At 42.2% G+C, this 21,506-nt stretch overlaps 1 long non-coding RNA gene across 1 annotated transcript; it reads right to left on the bottom strand.

Moving 5' to 3' along the window:
- Positions 1-7,491: 7,491 nt before the first annotated feature.
- LOC111590177 (uncharacterized) lies at positions 7,492-9,040 on the bottom strand. The gene is made up of 2 exons (XR_002749280.2): positions 8,904-9,040; positions 7,492-7,744 (listed from the first exon to the last, which is right to left on the bottom strand). It is a non-coding gene; the product is annotated as an uncharacterized lncRNA (long non-coding RNA).
- Between the last annotated feature and the right edge of the window lie 12,466 nt (positions 9,041-21,506).

Below are 21,506 nucleotides of genomic sequence, written 5' to 3'. Positions count from 1 at the left end.
CGCCCAATGCCCAGCCATGTGCCAAGGGCCATACCCCATACCCGATAAATTCCTCAACTAAATCGCGCCCGCTACTCATGCGGGCCGCGCACCGAAGGGCTCTTTCGTCTTCATCATCCTCTACCACCTCAAATTGCGGGTACGCCACATAATAATGGGAGCACATCACGACCACGAGGAGCCTTGGGTGGTCTTCGACTTCACCTTCGGAAACATAAAACCAAAAATCCCACCAGTTGCCCCACTTATTGTGGGCACAGGGAACTAACTCCACGACTTCGATCGAAGTCTTTTCGGTCCTCGGAGTAAAGATGCACGATCCGAACTGTGCAATCTTATGTCCAATTTTCCTTTTCTGCCAATGCAGACAGTAATGTTTGGCGAAGACCTCCACAGAAGGCTGACCACCATACGAGGTCGCCACCCAGACATACTTCGCCAAGGCCACCATGACATTCGGAGTCAGCTGGTGGACCTGGACCTCAAATCTCTGCAGGACCTCCGCCACAAAGCGATGTGCAGGAAGACGAAGGCCAGCGGTGAAAAACGCTTCAAACATGACCAACTTGCCCTCGGGCTCGGGAACCTCCTCTGCCCCTGGGACACGCCCTACTCCGCTGCCAAAATATCCAAGCTGCTGCATGTCCTGAACGCGAACCAAGGAAATCCGCGAAACGCCGAACTCCACCGTGTCACCCGGATGTAGCTCCTTCGCCGCCACGTTGCTCAAGGTATCCTCGAACGTTGCGTCGGCCGGCGGCGTATTTGCAGCAGACGAGGAAGAAGACGACATGGCTACGTACCGTCGGCGACGGCGAGCGATCTGCTTGACGCGGGCCAGATCTCCGACGAGCAGGAGCAAGGAGGGCAGGCGAGCCGACGAACGGTTTCAAAAGGAGGCTAGGGTTTTGTGGCGCAGAAAGAGAACCTGACCACGCCACCCCACCCCCCTTTTATACATAGGACGCGACGCTTCGAGAAACCCGTAGTCCAACAGTACCGCGTCTGTCAACGGTCACATCAAAAACCCCCGCGGAACCACTTCAAGCGAGGGCAGCGTCTCCACCATCTAGCGACGTCTTCGGCACCAGATGACTTAGTCGAACTGGTCCCTTGGAGGGCAAATGTTGGGGCGAAGGCGAAGACGCTACCCTTCGCTCCAGCCTTCGTGTATCTCGCTGCACTAACGGAAGCAGAACGACCGGCGAGGTCCACCCTTCGTCTTCTACACTACAAGACGAAGGCCTACGATGACGTCGCCCCGTCCCACGTCCTCACCCGACCTAGAAGCCCACGTGGGATTCAGCCCATTGTAACAGGCCCCGCACGGAGAAGTGTGTTATGGGCCCGATTTGTAATGGCTTTTCTGTAATGACAGTCTGTAACCCTCCTTTATAGGAATATTCTGGGGATAGTCCAGGTGCCTGAGGGTACATGCGTCCTTACATCGAGATGTTGGGCACTCAGGCACCTATAAATACCCCCGTATAGTGCCCTTGAGAGGCTGGATGAACAGAGCAATTGCCATCTCGTGTTGGAACCTTGTTTACGTTGCTTTCACTCCCCCGTTGGATCAACTTGCCCAGGAGAGCAAGTTCCAACATATACATAACCATACATATACATGAATGCTCATGTGATGCTATGAATATGTAGTTATAATAGAGATACATCAAGTTGTATCTTGAATACAACTTTCCTTCACGGTACACTAGGGAAACTAGGGTTTTCTGAGTCAGTACTCCACTAGAATAAGGCAAATATTACCTAGAAAGCTAGGGTGTGGGTTTGGGGTTCAAACAATGTCCAAAACATGTAAAACTTCACCCAAGGACTCTAATTATCAGATTAAGCTTACCTAAAAAGTTTCATGATTTTTGGAACTATCAAATAGTTTCTAAAATTCTAAAAGACTATATTTAAGCACCTTTAATTGGTAAATAATTTCTGGTTGGGACTTAAAATCTTGGAACTATTTTTATTAAATACTAGAAGAATTTAGGAGTATATTAAAATTGGTCTCATATTTTTATTCTTTTTCTAGAGTTTTATATAAATTTCCTAAGCCTGGCAGAAAAAGAAAAAGAAAAGGAATGAATAGTAACGGGCTCTATCTAGCCCGAGTCGGCCCACGTCCAGGCGAAACGCGCCCGCGATGTTGTCTTTGCATATAGGACCCCGACTATTTGAATAACTGGTTAAGAACCCTTTTCACTATTTACTTGTGTCTCTGACATTTACAGTTAGGCCCTTAGAGTTCTATTTCTTCGCAACGTCAGGTCCCCGATGGTGATCGCCGGTGAGCACGCCTTCCGGCGTACCAGTACCGGCCGAGACACTCAATTACTAGCACCCTATCTTGGCCGACACCTAATTCCACCCTTAGAGACACTAGTCCCTCAACTAATTGCACTAATTTGGTCCGGAGTTTGTCTGTCCACGGCGGCGATGAATATCGGAGACAAATCGTGGTGTTCTATGCGATTTAATGTGGTCTAGTTCAATCAAACAGGCCTGCGAGCAACATGAGACTTGAGGGAGGCTAGAACATCACACAGAAGGGCATGAACTAACCCGTAGACGACTGGCCACGGCGAGATGTCTCACGGCGGCGTTCCGACCAATTTGGGGGAAATACGAAATTGGGAGGCTCTGGTGAACGATCAGAGGCGAGAGCTAGTGCTTTGGATGCGTAATAACCTAGTGGAGCACACTGGGGTATCAATTTATAGGCATCAGCGATGGCGCCCAATTTTGAGAAGATGTGCTGGCAGCCGGAGAGAGGGGAGGTTCACTGGCGCGAGTTACTGTGGCATTCACTGGCGCGTCGACTCAGAGGACAGGCAGGCTACCTATTGTGACCAACGACGATGTGGTAACAAGGCAATAGTGTGGCAGGCTCGGGTTAACGGCGATCATCACCGCGACGGCCGCACGACCATGTCGCGGCGCAAGTGGATGGGACGACAGAGCGACCACAGTGCTCCGACTTCATCCACGGCGAGATCTTTTCAACAGGGGTCGTTATCCGCGCTTACTAGGCACGAATCACAGCGCCAGCGCGAATCCGAGCGCGAGGTCACCGGCGGCGAGATACACTAAACCCGCGATCTTATTCAGGTTACTGTACCATCGTAAACACTCTTCAGTGCGCCTGACAGAGAGAATTACAGGGCTTTGTTCTCCAATTTCTATGTAGTAACTCACCAATCCATCTATAGTAAAGTTGTTGTACAATGTACCAGCTACAACTTTGTTACAAAGGTCTTGCACAAACATCCACTAAATTCCCCTCAATTCGATCTCCAAGATCATCTGATGCCACTGTTGGCCAAGGTTCAGGCTTCACGAATGATTGACAGCCCAACATTGGACCCAATTATCTCCCATTTTCATACAACATCAGTGTTTAGTCTTTTAATCAAAATTGTACCCCTAACATAGATCTACAAATTTTCTATATTGACCTAGGGCAAAATCCCCATGAATTAAGAGATGTAAGGCTCCAAAGTTGGCTAATACACTGAATTTCAGACTTAACCACATAGTGTTCATGGGGTACTTTTGCAAATGAGTCCAAATTCCTCCACATTACTTGAGAATCATTCAATATGAAAGTTACTTGGTTTGTGATGTTTTATCACTTTGATATTTGCACTTTGGTCCAAAAGTGCATAGAATTTGCATTTACCCCCTAGGGTTCCAATTAGGGTTTTCTAGGGTTTGTCTTTAGGGTTTGGGCACATTAGGGCTTTTGTGCCACAAAAGTTCATCACATTTGATATCTTGTGAACATTCCTAATGGCTTTTGAGATTTTTACTCCTTTTGGTTTCACTTTAACCCATATGTCCTAATTCCAGGGTCAAGTACCCTATCCTAGGCCAATCACACATCAAGTCACCTCATCACAACTTGTTTTGAAGTTTTACCTAGTGAATGCATTCTAGGTGTGACAAACAACATGAAATGTCAATGCACATGATGTTATGCTCAAGTTTTAGTGCCAGTAACACCAGGAGTGTTACAGTTTTAGCCGTTTTCCTTCTAGGTTGGTCCAGATGAATTAGGCAACCAGTTATGCAGATTAATTTGTTGTTTGTGGCCGAGTTGGTATAAGGCACCAATTTAGGTTAAGACATGTTTGTAGGAGTGGGGTCTAGTTTATTTCACTAGTGTTAACTTGCTAAGTGACTCGCATTAGATTAGATCGCATGAGATTAGATGGGATCTAGATTACATGGAATCTTGATTAGATTGGTATGACTAGATTAGACTAGAAAAGATTTAATTAATTTGATTAGAGTTTGGCTATTACACTAGGATGGGATAATTATACCTATTAGGACAAGATGAATCTATAAGGTTGAGATAGAATCTTTAAAGATAGGATGTATCTATTAGGATAAGTTAGAATCCTTTTAGACAAGAATGGATCTTTTAAGCTAGATATATTTTAATGGGGGATAATCTAGGTTGTCTAATTATCTCATAAAGATTTTTTTGTCTATATTTATACGCAGATGCAAATGTGGATATTACTCTGCAATTCATCACACTCAATCAAAGAACCAAATCAAATAGATATCATAATAACAAGCATTCAAACGTATAGATACCCACAAAAATAGATTTGTTTTTGTTCCTAAGATTAGTTCTCCTATTCCTAAAGGTCACTTTAGGTACAAGATTTCAAAGTGTGAAATCCACTTTTGTCTTTAGAAGAGAAAAGATAAGGATAATTAGAGTAATTCAGCAATATATGAGAAAAGATTAAGGCAAGTTTAGAAAGAATCAGAGTAGCCAAGGTAAGTAGTTAAGGGTTGTCCAATTCTATCTAGGTTACATCCTACAGTCAACATTCCTCTGATACCACTTGTGTCACACCGGGATTTAAGGGCAAATCCAGGCGCGAATCAAATGTGTGCTAGAATCAAGTCTCACACATATGATGACTCATGGCACATAAATGAATGTCACATCATTACTATATAATAAGAGTTCTGTACAAAATAGCTATAAAATTACATCATATGAAGACGACGATCCAACAACAATAATTGACTAGGAGACGATGGCCTAGACCTCTCATGAATCTCATCGCGACATCCTTCATGCTTCTTATCCTATGGTACCTGTTCTTGACCTAGGAGGGATGTGTGTACAACAACGGTGTGCTCATATACGTTCATCGCTCAACAAGTTGTGGGGAATAATGTGCATGAGCTCACTTACCATGGGGCTCATGTGAAGTGTAAGGCTTACCAAAGGAGATGGTTAAAGCTGAGCATTGCTTTTAAAGTGGGTCAAAGTTTTATTAGCAGTTACTAGGTATAAGTAGATACCATACCAAATAAATAAGAGATCAAAATTAATAATAAATCCCACAATACAATGCATATGACAAATAAAGTTTAGTTCCGTAAATTACTCATATGAGGGTCCGAGCCGCTCATGACCGTTAGCATGGCTGATATACTAGTTTTACACTCTGCAGAGGTTGCACATCTTTACCCACAAGTCGTGTTACCCATTTACTAAGGGATCCCGACTTCCTATTCATCTCTGTTGAGGAGATGAGGCAGGGTAGCACTACGAGGCCTTTACAAAGTTCCACTAGCTTCAGAAAACCCTCTACGGTTTCTAAGAAGGGAAATATAGGGATCCCTAGTCCGAAAAGCCATCGTAGGATGATCGACCCAAGAACCTCCCTATACCACAACTTCTCTACCGCCCTTGGCCCTTTCGGGTATGGTAGTCCTCCACTACCTTTCCTAATTAGTCAGCCAATGGTGTCCCATACAACCCTTGTGGTAGCACTGTTTTCCCGGGTGGTCGCTCCATGTTCTAATTAACATAATGATCTTATCATGAACAATAATTAAAACAATAGCAAATTTGGAACATGATCATAATATAACATTAATTTCCCAAAACCAGGTAGAGCAATAGCAAATCTACCCAATAGTTCTTTTTGTTTGTAAGGTGTGGGATAAACAATACTAGGGAAACCTATTAGGTCCCATCAAATTAACCTGAGCATGTCAAAGTGATTAATAGAAACATTATTAGGTAAAGAAGAGTGATCTAGTGCACAACTTGCCTTAGACTTGAGATCCTAGGTACATCACCAAGTTAGCTTTCAGGTTTCTCGTGACCTCACTGCTACTCATAGCAGTACATACAAATATACAAGGAGTACATAAAAATAATATTATACCTAACATGAGAACAAACAACGTAAGAATATTCTACGCGATGCTACAAGATCATAGGTTTGAGAACCACTAAAATCGGAGTTATGGTTAAAAATATATAGTTTTCCGAAGTTTTAGGTGATTAAATAGTAAAAATGTACTCTATATAAATCATGCGAGACAAATATTAGAGAAACAACTAATTCTATTTTAGTCTAAGTTATCAGTTGATTTGAGATCATACTTGTAGACAAATTAAAATAATAGCTTAACTTTGATTAGCAAGTTTAAACATAAGTTAAACAGGTATTTATATATTTTTAGAGCATGCGATCTGATAAAACAATGTTGTTTAATGTGTAGGCATTTTTATCAGGAAGCTAACAAAATTTGAACGGGTTAAATTGGTGTCAAAATGAGAAAGTGATGAATTTTACGAGTTTTTATATTTGTTTTTCTACTAGAAATCATTTTCTAGATTTATTCTAGGAGTTACTAATGTCCCTGGACGATGGCTACTATTATTTGAAAAGCCAAGGTCTGATCCACAATAAAAACGACCAAACAGTAGTGTTCTTTAAACAGAGGTGTACTACGAATTAATTATCCTATTCTTCGGGGTTTCTTTAGTAAAAGTGCTGCGGCTAACACCTGTGTTTGGCTAGGGCCGTGAGATCACTATCCAAGGGCTTCAGATTACTCGTCCAACCGGTATGAGATCGTCTAATCTCGATCACCCATCGGCCGATCAATGGTCAGGATTCAAAGTAACTGATGATATCATCTCACGCATACGATTACAGATCTACGGCCACCATCACACCTATCCCAAGCGTCACAATCCGATAATCTGGTTCGTTCATTACCGGATCGATGACAAGAGACTCGTCTTCTCCCCCCACCGAAGGCACACGGCGGCAGGACATAATCCGAGGTGGCTCCATGGCTGTCGCATTCACCCGAGAACCCCGTTGACCCAAACTCCGAGGGAGCAACAGATAAACGTAGAGAAGAACGCAACGAAGACACAAGGAGGGTATACTCACCGGTAAGGCTATGTTCGGTTGTTGGGGTTTTAATCCCCAGGCTGATTTTTTCCACTCGGGGTTCAAGTGGATCCCGGACTGCACACTCTATCCTCTCGGTGGATAATTTCCATATCAACTTAATTCCCTGCCTCATATGATGCATTCGGTTAGACAGGGATCAACTCAAGTTCACACAATTTTCAAGCTTCCATTGTATATACACAATATATATATATATATATATATATATATATATATACACACAATATATGGTTGGAAATTGCAAGACACTTCCAACAAGAGTTGATACATACTCATCACATACAATCTTTAACTTTAATAAACTAATAAAGCAATGTGCAAATACTCTATGTTCTCATAGGACTTCATAAATAAAACGGATAGTAATTAGAGTCAAATCCTCTCTTAGTCTATGATCATGGACTTATACCGCGCCTTAGAAACTCTTCTAGGATAAAAGAGAGTTTACAACTCCACATACAACTCCAGAGGGGCCACTCCTGCAGAGCATTATGGAAGTGAAAGATCCTAATCAGTATTGTTTTCAGAAATGATGTGAATTCACAGTATGCTGTGGATAGTTTCAGCTACAAATTTCTACAATCTTGAAAACACTGTAACTAAAATACAGTTGGCCTTGAAATAGTAACTAAATACAGTGGGAAAAAATGGTACTGTAAATTATTCGATTGAACCTCATTTGGGTGCCAACAATGCTATAGTCAGAACATAAAAGAGTTCAGGCCAAAGCTAATCTGTAAATTATTCTCTTAATACAACAAAATGCATATATAATAGCACACCTAGCTAAAATTGTTTTCATGTGGTAGAAAGCCCTAGAGCCTTTATATGTTAAATGAGAGGACAATGGTCTGAATAAAAATGCAACACAAATTCTACTTCTACATAGTGTCCGTGGAACAAGTACACATGGTATTCTTGGATGGGGTAGAAAATCAAGTGAGAAGAGACCTTAAATCACTGTAAAGTTAGATTTACTATTAAAAAGAAAGAATACTACTACACCATATACAGATTTGTGATTAATGAAAGGAAGAAAAAGAGAAGGGCTATGCTTTCAGACGTTTTTATAAATTGATAGGTAGATGGCATTGATTCAGGTCGTTTAAGGCAGAAAACCAAATGCTAAATATATAACACAGGGAGCAACTAGTGCAACTTTGGATGGATGTTATGGCGGTATTCAGATATGCCTATTAATCTAATCAATATCATATTCAAAATTTCAGATACGGTGACCTCATGAATTTTAGTAGCAGTCCTCAATCTTGCTCGTCATTAATGCTTTTTGCTGCTTGACGACATGCACATGGAAGGGCTTCTCGCGGCGGCGGCGACGATAAAGCAGACAGAGCGCAGAGGCAGATATAAACATGGTGAGAAGAGGACAAAGATTTCGCCATCTAGCCATCTCGCCCAGGCAGCCAGGAGAGGAGAGGCAATCAGATCACACGACAATGAATAGGACGGAGTGACCTCACCTGCTGCTCTGCAAGGGAATAGAAAGCTCCCTCGTTGGAGGCCAACAGAGCGACCTCATCGGACGGAGCTAACAGTGCGAACGGAAAGCTCCAACTGTGCTGCAAGGACCACCCAGCGTATTGCGAGATTCAATAGCCTAGGGAGGAAGAAGCAGACCTATAAGAACACGGACGCAGGGTAGAGCAACGCCGGAGAGCCGTCGCCGCCACCGCCGCCTCGTGCCCTTCATTTGTGATGCCTCAGCTCCTTCGCGTGGGATATTTTCCACCCCGCAGGGACCGGGCGTGGTTCCCAGTCTGGAACGAAGAGGAAATACCGGGATACGGTCCATACGGGGGTTAACCGAATGCACGTTTTTTCATGGGCTGGGCTTCTTTCCAGACAAGGGAGGTCCACGGGGTTTGGTCCCTGTTCCCGGCCGGGAAGTGCTTAAACGAACATGGCCTAAGGAGACCCGAGCGGCCCGGCCACGACGAAGAGCGGTGCCACCGCGGATGCATAGCTCCAGTGAGCTATTGAGGCCGCCACTTTAGTCGATTCTCCCTTCCACGACCACGGGCGCACCTCCAGTGATGTAGTGATGCTCCCCAAGACGACCCTAAGGCTTATGCTGCAGCCGAGTTTGATCTCCATCGCGGCGGCCCTCACATCTCCCAATGACCGGTGATGGTGAGGACCGAGGACGAGGCTCACAGTGGCAAACGACATGCAAGATACAAGGGGCAAGCGCGGTATGGCTTGCTTATATAGACGCGACAGTGGATAGGATGGCAAGGGGGCTCAAGTCGAGCCCGGGATCCACGGCGATGGATACAGCTCCTTTTCGTTACGGGCGGAGGAGGTAGATCCGATAGTCGGGCCCCAATTTGTCACTGCTCATGCGCGGGGCAGAGGCTGACCAATGGGGCCAATGTGTCAGCGACTGGTTTGCTTCAGGTGTGAGTTACAGGAAGCATGCGGTATAGAGCTGATGGGTGGGCCCAATTTGTCTGTGTTGCATCAAGTAAAGGTGGGCTGGCGTGAAGGTTGGCTGAGCGCGGGCGTGAGGGGAACGGGCCGGGGTTATGGGCCAAAAACGAGGAGTTCGGCCCAGGAGTCACTCCCCATTGCCCTATCTTTTATTCTATTTTTAAATTCCAGTTTTGTTTCAAATTCAATTTTGAATTTAACAATTCAAATGTAACCACCAATGAACCTCAACATGAATGCAAATTTTCTATTAATTGTTATCTTTTTAAGAAAATGCTTTTAGGTATGTGATTAATAAACACACAACACAATAATATTCAATTAAGAATAGGGTTTTCCTAGTAGATATCCTTTGTTAAGAGATTAAATACATGTTCCAACAAAAGTGTAAACCTAATGCATATTGGGATCTTTTATTTAGTCCTTATTAGTAACAATATATGTATTTTTTATAAGGTATGTAACTAAAAAGGTAAGAAAATCTTATTAGAGGACATTTTAATTCAAAATCTTTAGAGGATACCTTTATAAATCCTAAAATAGAAATTTGGGCGCTACATGAGGGTTGCTCTAGTGAATAAGATGATGATTTGTCCTCTCTCTTTACACACCTTATTGTTGGGGACTTGTTCTCAAATGCTATGAGTTAAGAACAAGGCAACACAAATGTTAATGGTTAAAGACCTTCGTCTTTCGAAGCATTATCTCCCTTGGGATATAATGATCTTCAGGCGAAGGTTATGAAGGACATACCTTCATTATTTCAGTATGTAATAATGATAGCAGAGACATATAAAACATAGAAAAGAGCATGAATAATCACATTAAATCACCAGATTATCTGTGTTCTTATTATATAATCATGAACAAGCATTAATGATATTAATTACATTTGTACCTTCGGCTTGACAAAAGATGAGAATCCAAGAGCGATGTGCAAGTGATTACAAGTCAGCGTGAACAGTACGGTGTTATTATTCATCTATTTATAGGCACAGGACGTAGCCTGGGTAAAATTACATTCATGTCCTTGACACTTACTACTGACTAAAGAGTAATCAATTGAGGACTTGACAGTATATTCCCCTTTAGGTCGGTTCCATTCTCCATCACCGCCCTTGCGCTAAGCCGAAGCTTCTTCATCCGTAGCTTCGGAATTGATTCATCCTTCTCCCAGATCACGCCTTTCATGTCGCGCACACCTTCATCTCAAAGCCGAAGGTTCCTGTGACAGTATATTATACTTGGAAAGCATGTTAGTCGTGTCTTTGAGGACCTTCGGAAGACGAAGGCCCCCAACACTTACTGTTGAACAAAAATAGAAAAATCAATGAATTGATAAAATCCATTAACGAGAAGGATGAAGTCTTGGAATGCCAAGAAGATCTAATCGTTAAGGAGAACAAAAAATTTGTTAAGCTAGAATATGCTTTTGCTCTTGAAGTAGAAAATTGCAAAAACTTGACTAACGAGCTAAAAGAAGCAATGATTTAATTTGTTGTCTTAAAACCGAGAATGATAACTTAATTTCTAAAATTTAACAATTGAATGATTGCCATGTTCCTACATCTACCGTTGAGCATGTTACTATTTGCACTAGATGTAGAGATGTTGATGTTAATGCTATAAATGATTACCTTGCTTTAATTAAAGAACAAAACGATCATATATCAAAGTGAGATGCTAAAATTTCTAAGAATGAACTTGAAAATGATAAATTTAAATTTGCTCGTAGCATGTTATATAGTGGGAGACGCCCTAACATTTAGGATGGTATTGGCTTCCAACCTAGGAGCCAAGACAACATTAAACTTAATACCCATGGAAACAAAATTCCGCAATTTGTGAAGGGCAAGGCTGCTATGGTGCAAGATAGAGAAGGGTACATTTTATATCATGAGAACTACCCTGCTCACAAGGTTCCTAGAAGATCACATGCTAGAAATGCTCATGTTCATCATCATACTTATATTTATGCAAATGAAGCATCTTGTTCTAGGCATTCTACTTCTCATGCTAATCTGCTAAAATGCCTAAGAAGAAAATTGTTGATGCATATCATGAGCCTAAGTTGTCTTTTAAGACCTTTGATGCATCTTATGTGCTTACTAGCAAATCTGGTAGAGTTGTTGCCAAATATGTTGGGGGCAGACACAAGAGTCGAAAGATTTATGTCTAGGTACCCAAGGTGCTTGTTTCTAATATAAAAGGACCCAAGACCATTTGGGTACCTAAGGACAAGGCCTAAATCTATGTTGTAGGTTTATTCATCCAGAGGAACAAGTTGGATAATCGATAATGGGTGCACAAACCTGTCAAACAATATGACAGGGGAGAAGAAGATGTTCTCCTCATATGAGAAAAAATAATGATCCCCAAAAGGCAATCACATTCGTGGATGGAAATCATAGTATGGTCAAAGGTCTGGGTAAAATTGCTATATTTCCTAGCCCTTCTATTTCTAATGTTTTCCTTGTAGAATCTTTTGGTTACAATCTGCTTTTTGTATACCAATTACACAAAATGGGTACAAGTGTTTATTTATTGATGTTGATGTTACCGTTTTTAGAAGAAGTGATCATTCACTAGCTTTTAGGGGAGTGTTAGAGGGACATATATATTTAGTTGATTTCATTGATGACAAAGCCAAATTGGACACTTGCCTGATTACTAAGACAAATATGGGTTGGCTCTGTCATTGCCGACTTGCCCATGTTGGGATGAAGAATCTTCAGAAGCTTCAAAAGGGAGAACACATTTTAGGACTAACCAATGTTCATTTTGGGAAAGACAACATTTTTAGCGCATGCTAAGCAGGGAAGCAAGTTGGAGTTCATCATCCACACAAGAACATGACGACCGAGAGGCTACTCGAGCTACTCCACATGGATCTATTTGGCCCGATTGCTTACATAAGCATCGGCGGAAGTAAGTATTGTCTTGTTATTGTGGATGACTATTCTCGCTTCACTTGGGTGTTCTTTTTGCAAGAAAAATCACACACCCAAGATACTTTGAATAAATTCTTGAGACAAGCTTAAAATGAATTCAGATTATGAATCAAGAAGATTAGAAGCGATAAAGGAATGGAGTTCAAGAACTCTCAAATTGAAGGATTTATTAAGGAGGGCATCAAGTATGAGTTCTCTTCTCCCTACACAACTCAGCAAAATGGTGTTGTAGAGAGGAAGAATACAACTCTAATGGATATGACAAGAACCATGCTTGAGGAATACAATACATTGAATCGGTTTTTGGTGGAGGCAATTAACACCGCCTGCTACTCCATCAATTGGCTCTACCTTCATCGAATCCTTAAGAAAACATCATATGGACTCCTCATCGGTAAGATGCCCAATGTTTCTTATTTTCGTGTATTTGGGAGAAAATGCTTTATTTTAGTAAAAAGAGGCAGAAATTCCAAATTTGCTCCTAAATTAGTAGAAGACTTTTTACTTGGTTATGACTCAAACACAAGGGCGTATAGAGTCTCCAACAAGTCCACTGGATTAATTGAAGTGTCTTGTGACGTTGTGTTTGATGAGACTAATGGCTCCCAAGTAGAGCAAGTTGATCTTGGTGAGTTAGATGAGGATGAGGATTTGTGCATTGTGCTAAGGAACATGTCCATTGGAGATGTGTTCTAACAAGTACTCGAGGAGCCTACACCAACACAAGATCAACCTTCATCCTCCATTCAAGCATATCTACCAACATAAGATGAGGAACAAGCTTAGGAAGAAGAAGGTCAAGTTCAAGACAACAAACCATCTCAAGATGATGGCACTGATCAAGGGGGAGATGAAGTTGAGTAAGAATAGGAGGATGAACAAGAGATTTGGGATCAAATACCACCTCACCCAAGAGTCTATCAAGCAATTCAACGAGATCACCCCATCGACTCCATTCTTGTTGATATACAAAAGGGGGTAACTACTCGCTCTCGAGTTGCTCATTTTTGTGAACATTACTCTTTTGCGTATTCTGTTGAGCCTTACAGGATTGAATACACACTTAGAGATCCGGACTAGGTGATGGCAATGCAAGAGGAGCTCAACAATTTCACAAGAAATGAGGTTTGGAATTTAGTTCCATGTCCTAACCAAAATGTTGTAGGTACCAAGTGGGTATTCCACAACAAACATGATGAGCATGGTGTGGTGACAATGAACAAAGCTCGACTCATGGCCAAGGGGTATTCATAAGTCGATGGTATGGGTTTCGATGAAGCCTATGCACCTGTACCTAGGCTTGAGTCAATTTGCATATTACTTGCCTATGCTACTTATGATGGCTTCAAGCTGTATTAAATGGATGTGAAAAGTGCCTTCCTCAATGGTCCTATCAAGGAAGAGGTATATGTTGAGCAACCTCCTGGCTTTGAAGACTGTGAGTATCATACAGATATTTATAAGCTCTCAAAGACACTTTATAGGTTCAAGCAAGCCCCAAGAGGATGGTATGAATGCTTGAGAGACTTTCTTATTGCAAATGGTTTCAAAGTCGGAAAAGTGGATCCTACACTCTTTACTAAAACTATTGACAAAGTCTTGTTTATATGCCAAATCTAAGTTGATGATATTATATTTGGATCTACTATCAAGTCATCTCGTGAAGAGTTTAGTAGGATCATGGTACAGAAATTTGAGATGTCCATGATTGGGGAGTTGAAGTATTTCTTAGTGTTGGTCACTTGTCCTCAAATGCTATAGGTCAAGAACAAAGCAACACAATTGTCAATGATTAAAGACCTTCGTCCTTCGAAGCATTATTTCCTTTCAGATATAATGATCTTCGGACGAAGGTTATGAAGGACGTACCTTCATCATCTCAGCATACGGGCATAAATATAAATATAAATAAGGATGTGAAAGAACATTAAAGGAATGTAAGATAATGACCAGATCCTCACAATTTATTCATATTTATATCCACATATAAGAATTAACATTAATGATATTTATAATACAAAAGGTACCTTCGGTTCACGAGAAGGTGGGAATGTAAAGATGACGCGAGAGAGATTACAATTCGGCGTGAACAGTACGGTGCTACTGTTCATCTATTTATAGTCACGGGACATAGCCCAGATAAGATTACATCCATGCCCCTGCCATTTACTCTTAATAATAATGCGAGTTATCAAGGACGAAGTAGTCTTTTCCCCCTTAGGTCGGTTCCATCCTTCATCCTTGCTATCATACCAAGCCGAAGCTCCTTTTGCCATAGCTTCGACGTTCATCCATGTCACCTTCGGGTTGTATCTTCATATTACACACGCCTTTGTCATGAGAGAACCTTCATCCCAAAGCCGAAGCCTCCTATAATAGTCTATGTCGTACTGAAAACATATGGATAGTCACATTTTTGAGGACCTTCGAAAGAGGAAGGCCCCCAACAGTAGCCCCTCGCAGTATTAATTTGTTTCTGTGTAACAAATTTAGACTGCGACGTGAACGAAGACCTTTAGCCGAAGGTCCAAAAAAACACCTTCCCTTCGCTAGAATAGCGAAAGACACTGACATGTAGGACCCACCATATTGCGAGACGCTAGGCATATAAATAGGGACTCACATTGATAGCATTTGCTGCACCATTTTAGTTGCGTACACTATGTTCATCGTACTAAATTTTCTTGCTCTTCCGAGTTTTGATTGAATTGTGAGCTTCGACATTTCAACAATACTTGATGGCTGGCGAGAAGAAGACTGACGACCCAACTCTTTCTGGGATTTTCAAAGCTATGGAAGAGACCAATGCAGAAAAGATTGCTCGTAAGATACTTGCGGGAATATCTGAAAGTTCCAGCGACGATGAAGATTTGGACAGAGAGAGTGGTAACGAAGTTGCCGAAGATCGGCCCTGGCGACCAAGTCATACTATCTTCGAGAAACCAACCATCAAATAAAGTCAAATTGATGCAATGAAGGGAAGGTACTTCCATGATATTTCTATTGTGAGGGCTGGAGGAGATAGTAGTGCCCCTTTGCCCGAAGCTGACGAAGTAGTCGTTTACAGAAGCTTCATGAAAGCGGGACTTCGGATCCCTTTAGATAAATTGTTAGTTGAAGTTTTAAAGACTTTTGAAATATTCCTTCATCAACTCACCCCGAGGCTATCATCAGAATGGGGATTTTTATTTGGGCCATGAGGAGCCATGGGTTAGAACAAAATGCAAGATGCTTTTGCAATATTCACGAACTGTCATACGAGACGAAGGACACTGATAAAGAAAAATATCACCATAATTTAGGTTGCTACAACTTTGTGCCTCGCTCTAGTGTGTGCTATCCAGTTCCAACGTTTCAGAAGAGGTGGCCAGGGTCCTGGATGCAAGAGTGGTTTTGTGTGAAAATGACCTAGTCGAAAGAGAAGACATTAAGAGTATCATTCAACGCCCTATCTGGTCTCGCTTCGGCATCAGGAGGCCATCTCTTGGCCTTGGGAATGATGTAGAAGCATGCAAAGCTGTGTATAACACAGTTTGCACATATATTGGCACCAGGAACTTAGTCCAAGAGAATATTGCTTATAGAGTGTGGCCTCTCGCAAGCAGCTGGGAGATGCCGAACAAAGCTGCTTCTGGATCCAGCCAGGATGGTTTAGTTTACCTGAAGTACACCTTCAGATACAGAAATCATTTCGATGAGCCGAATGATGACTGGCTAGATTGCATTGAGGCAACTAGCGACAAGTTGCTTGGGGCCTACACGAGGGTCGAGGATGATGCCATGACAGTGGCCTTCGGAGGGCGAGGCAAGAAAAGATTAAACAAAGTTTTTGATGTAATTGGTTTTGTATACCCAGACTATTGTTATCCTCCCTCGCGAAAGCAGGGGAAGAAAAGAAAGGCTGCTGCTTCGGCTATCTCTACCATGCCGAAGGGAAAAAAGGTTAAAGTTTTGACGAACCGGCCCAAGTATATTGAAATGGCCAAAGTGCCGAAGCTTGCTGAAGGGCCTTCTTCTGCTATTGAGCCAGACTACCCCGCTCTTGCTGAAGCCAAGGGAGAATCGGTTGAAGTGCCGAAACCGATGGTAATAGCGGAATAGGAGAAAACCGAGATGGCCGAAGTGCCGAAGCGTTCTGCCGAAGCTAAGGAGAAAACAGCTGAAGATCCAGAATTAAGGAGGTCGGCAGAGCAACCGAAAACCCTGCGCCTGCCACAAGAGCCGGAGCTGCCGAAGGTGTCCATAATTCCTGCAATAACTCCAAAAAGGAGGAGAATGGCCAGCATACTAGACGCTATTATGGAATCTTCAAAAGTACAAACCCTTGCTTCATCTCCTGATAGAAAGTATGAAATCCCAAAGAAATCTAGCGAAGCTGATATGACACTAGATATTGTCGAAGCTGGGACATCAGCTCCTATCGAGGCATATGCTTCAGAATCTATTCCTTTGACCTTGGAAGAAGAAAATGTGCCCAAGAAAGTTCCTGCTCCCGAAGTACCTGTTGAAGAGGTGGACTTTATCGTGCGACATGCTTCGGGGAAGCAGCTGTCGAAAGAGCAGATTGCCGAAGGTAAACAATACACCAGGGATCTAAAGTACCCAGAGAGATCCTTGGTATTCAATGGTAATGATGAAGACAATTTTTTATTGCCTTCCGGATAATAAGGAGATATATGTCTGTCGGGAGATGGCAGACAGTATTGGATATTCGAAGCTTGAGCTCGGCCTGTCTATAATGTCGAAGTATCAGCTTGCAGACAACCTTGCTTATAACAGTCTAAAGGTGAGGATGTTTTAGCTTATAAACATATTATTTTTTGTATCTTTTCTTATTATTGTGTGCTGATCCTCTTTTTTTATTTTCTATAGGGCTTAATCCTAAGTAAGGCTTTAAGGGCACAAAAGAATGTGGAAGACGAAAGCTGTCAAATAGCCCTTGGGAACCTTTGGTCAGAAGTTATTACGCTAAGGAATGAAGCGCTTAAAAAAGATAAAATACTACTTTCCTTAGTGGATAAGCTGAAGAGCAACGAAGAGATACTTAATGCACAATCCGAAGCTCACAAAGCCGAAGTCGAAGACCTAAGGAAAAAGCTTGCCAAAATGAATGAAAATTTTGAAGTTGCAAAAGCAAGGCAAGAAATAAGTGAATGGACAAGTTCAAGATTGCAAAAGAATGTGGAGGAGCTTTGTGAATCCAAGGAAAGATGCTATGAGAAATCCTTGGATTGCGCAAACAAACTAAAATACAGTTTTGCAAAGGTGGGTGCATACTCATCGGAGCAAAAATTTATTAGAGGCGATCCCGAAGGAGTTATTCAATGGATCGACAAAGAAGTTAAAGCTTTTGAAGAAATACTTAGTGACCGTGGGGATTTTTGTGCCTTCACCGGTGCCCGAGGGGTTGCAGCAGTTTTGGAGAAAACTGGTTGTGAACATGTTAAAGCTGCAGCCCAGGCATAAGTCATCTTCTCCATAGACGATACAAAGGAGCCTTCAGCCGAAGCTACCCTGATGGGTGGGAAATTTTATTCCGATGTTTGGATGAAGGGCGGCCGCGAGATAGCCGACGAAGCAATAAAGAAAAATGAAAAAGAATCCCATGATGCCCGAGTAGAGGCAAAGGAAGCTGAAGAAGCCGCCAAACGTGCATTGATTATAGGTACTTCTATTTCATGCCCTTTTACTTTATTATTCGTTTTTGGCTTCGAACTCAAATTATCATACTTTTCTACAGCCGGCCTTTCACCACCTCCGGAGCCATACAATCCTGATGCCGACCCCGTCATAAAAGAGGCTTTGGATGTGATGAAGGTCGCCAATACAATCGTTGACGAAGTTGTTGACAGGCTACTGAATGAAGCCGCCGAAAGAATACTAAAAGAAGACTAGATTCTTGTTAACTAGGAAATGTAACATTTATTTATGGGTCAAACATCAAATATTTGTATATATGTGAATGTATTGAGTTTCTTTGCGATGTATGAAATTTGTGTACATACCACTTTTGAGCTTTCGACGAAAAAACACCTTCCCTTCTTTTCATGCTTCGCAAAGAATTAAAACTTCTTCTATGCCACAGCTGTTGTTCAATATCACTGTTGACAAAGATTTCCTTGGTGTGTGACTGTTGTGTAAATTTATGTCTGCCAAAAGTATACTTCGTTCTTCAACACATTGTTTCGTAATCCACATATCTTCGTAGGATCATTTGCCCTTTCCACAATTTTCTTGATGATGCAATATGATGTATGATGTAATGCTATGTAAAATGATGTTATGGTATGATGCAGCATGATGTTTATGCCGATAGCACACACCCACACAAGAACACACCCAGTGATGAGGACATCACTTCTATACATACAATGAATGGACCGATAACCCGATCGCGTGCACGACAACTAATTCTCCAGGTACGTTCTACCCTAGTCAATTGTGTTTTAGAGCTTACACTTGGGGCCATGGATGTTTTGATGATTAGGAACCTTGGAGAGGACCAGCAAGGACTTGGGAAAGGCCTAGGTGTTGAGGAGGAGGAGCAAGGGCACCCACAACAGGAAGGCGATCAAGTCTGACTCGGCTGCGACTCCATCTCGAGTTCCAGGACCAGTCTGCACTAAAATGGACGCCCAAGATGCATCCGGACTCCGATTGCGACGGACTTGATATGGTTGGAAAGATAAATGATTATCTAACCAGCCCAACTAGTTCCACCCTAAAATTCATCCAGAGTCAACGGGAATCGTCGAAACAATTTAGCGTTCAGATTCTGTTTTGGTGCTGCGACACCGTCTGTTGGGCCGTTGGGCCGTGTATCGCATCGGAGCCCATTAGGGGCGAGTCCAGGGGTCACGAACGCCCTAATACTCTATTTATTCAGCAGCCGCCTCCACATTAGGGTTGGGTTTTTCTTAGATCAATTCTGTCATCGAACAGTGTCGCCGTCATCGGTTTGTGAGACCCCATCCCGTAATCAATACAATTTTGGTTGCGTTTCTTTCCTGTTCTTGCTTGTGTTCTTGATTGCGCTTGCAGGGATAAGCCTTCATGGCGTGGTCATTCGTGTGTTATGGGTGATAACCAACGGAGGTGTAGTGATTGCGAGGAATTGTTCGCTCGGAGCCTTGGATCATCAACGTCGAGATCTCCACTCAATCAAATTATCGTATCTCACGGAAGATCGGGCCGCGTCTACTATCAATTGGTATCAGATTTCCAGGTTGCCCGTGAGGTATAATCCTACCTTTAGGTTAGTTTTGTTTCATCCCATAGTCCACAAAAAGCCAAAAAATATAATTACGATTAGTTTATTCCGACCTAAAGCCATCGCCTTAGCCTTTGCACAATTCAATTTTAGAGTCCGTAGTTCTGAGTTCGTGTTCTAGTTTGAGTTTGGTTGCTGGTTTAGATTTGTTTTGGTTTAGTTTGATTCTGTCCATCCGCTTCCATCCTACAAAACCGACCCTATCTATAAAACAGATCCTATCTCTAAAACTGACCCTATCCACAAAACATATCCTATCTCTAAAACCAACCCTATCCACAAAACATATCCTATCTCTAAAACTGACCATATCCACAAAACAGATCCTATCTCTAAAAACGACCATATCCACAAAACAAATCCTATCTCTAAAACCGAGCATATCCACAAAATAGATCCTATCTCTACAACCGACCCTATCCACAAAATAGATCCTATCTCTAAAACCGACCCTATCCACAAAACCAAACCCCCACCCTTCCAACACCTCGCTAGAAACCCTGATTCGGAGTCCAAACTTAAAACAGTCGTAACTTTCACCTCGGAACTCAAATTGGGCCCATTTTTTTCAAACAACACAAAATTAAATTTCGTATCCGATTCTTTCCGGCATTGCCGGATTCGCTGTTTTTAAAATTCCCAAATTCGGCTTGGAAATAGGACTTCTCATTTTCCAAACATTTATTCCGATGTTAGGGCAAACTTGTAGAAATTCCAGAGGACGCGTCATTGCACAAAAAAATCTAAAACTTGGTGTGTTTTCTTCTTATGTGCTGCTGCAAAGAGAAAAATATAAAAAAATATTTGAAAAAATCGCAAAAAAAGAAAAAAAGAGTAGCACATAAACAGAAATGCCAGTGTTCTATGCACCTCTGTGATTATTTTGCCCCAAGCCTGTTTCTTGCTGCACCTAGATACTTGTACCTCCTTTCTTGTGCCTTGGTCCAACTGTTCTATTACATTTTCTAGGCCAACAACTAGAACGAGTACTTGGAACACTTATTCAGCATTGCTATCTGTTACTGACTTGTGTGCCACATATATATATTTAGTCAGCCTTCCCATAGCTCCAGCTTTCTCTCGAGCAGAACATGTACTCCTTTGCAATCACACCCATGCTCGTTGGACAGTCACAACGGTCACCGTTTGCCACCTGCAGTACTGGTAAGAACCTTGTAAGAGCGGGGTAAGACGCTTCATAATTTGTATTCCACCACCTCCACCACCACCCTGAGAGATAGTTGTAGGGTTCACATTGTTTGTTGCCTTTTTGTCTCTGTTTTGTGCTAACAATGACAGGACCAAAGAATCAAATGGACAAGGACAAGGGGCCTAAGCTTAACGACGATGAGTGTGTCTCTTAGATGGAATTGAAGGAGATAATGCGCGCGATGACTGAAGCTTTTAAAAAATACCAGGACTCTGCGGCGACATCCTATGAGCAGCTTGATCGACGAGTTGCTGAACTTGTTACACGCATGGACGTACTGGAGGCTCGTCCCCCACCACCAACTCCAGCCCCAGCTCACTCTCCTGTGGACGACGACGACGATGACGATGATGTTTATG

Source organism: Zea mays, chromosome 9 (assembly GCF_902167145.1).
Source record: "Zea mays cultivar B73 chromosome 9, Zm-B73-REFERENCE-NAM-5.0, whole genome shotgun sequence".
Lineage (NCBI taxonomy): Eukaryota > Viridiplantae > Streptophyta > Magnoliopsida > Poales > Poaceae > Zea > Zea mays.
The sequence above is the reverse complement of the archived record's forward strand: the minus strand, read 5'-3'. Positions and strand labels throughout refer to the sequence as shown.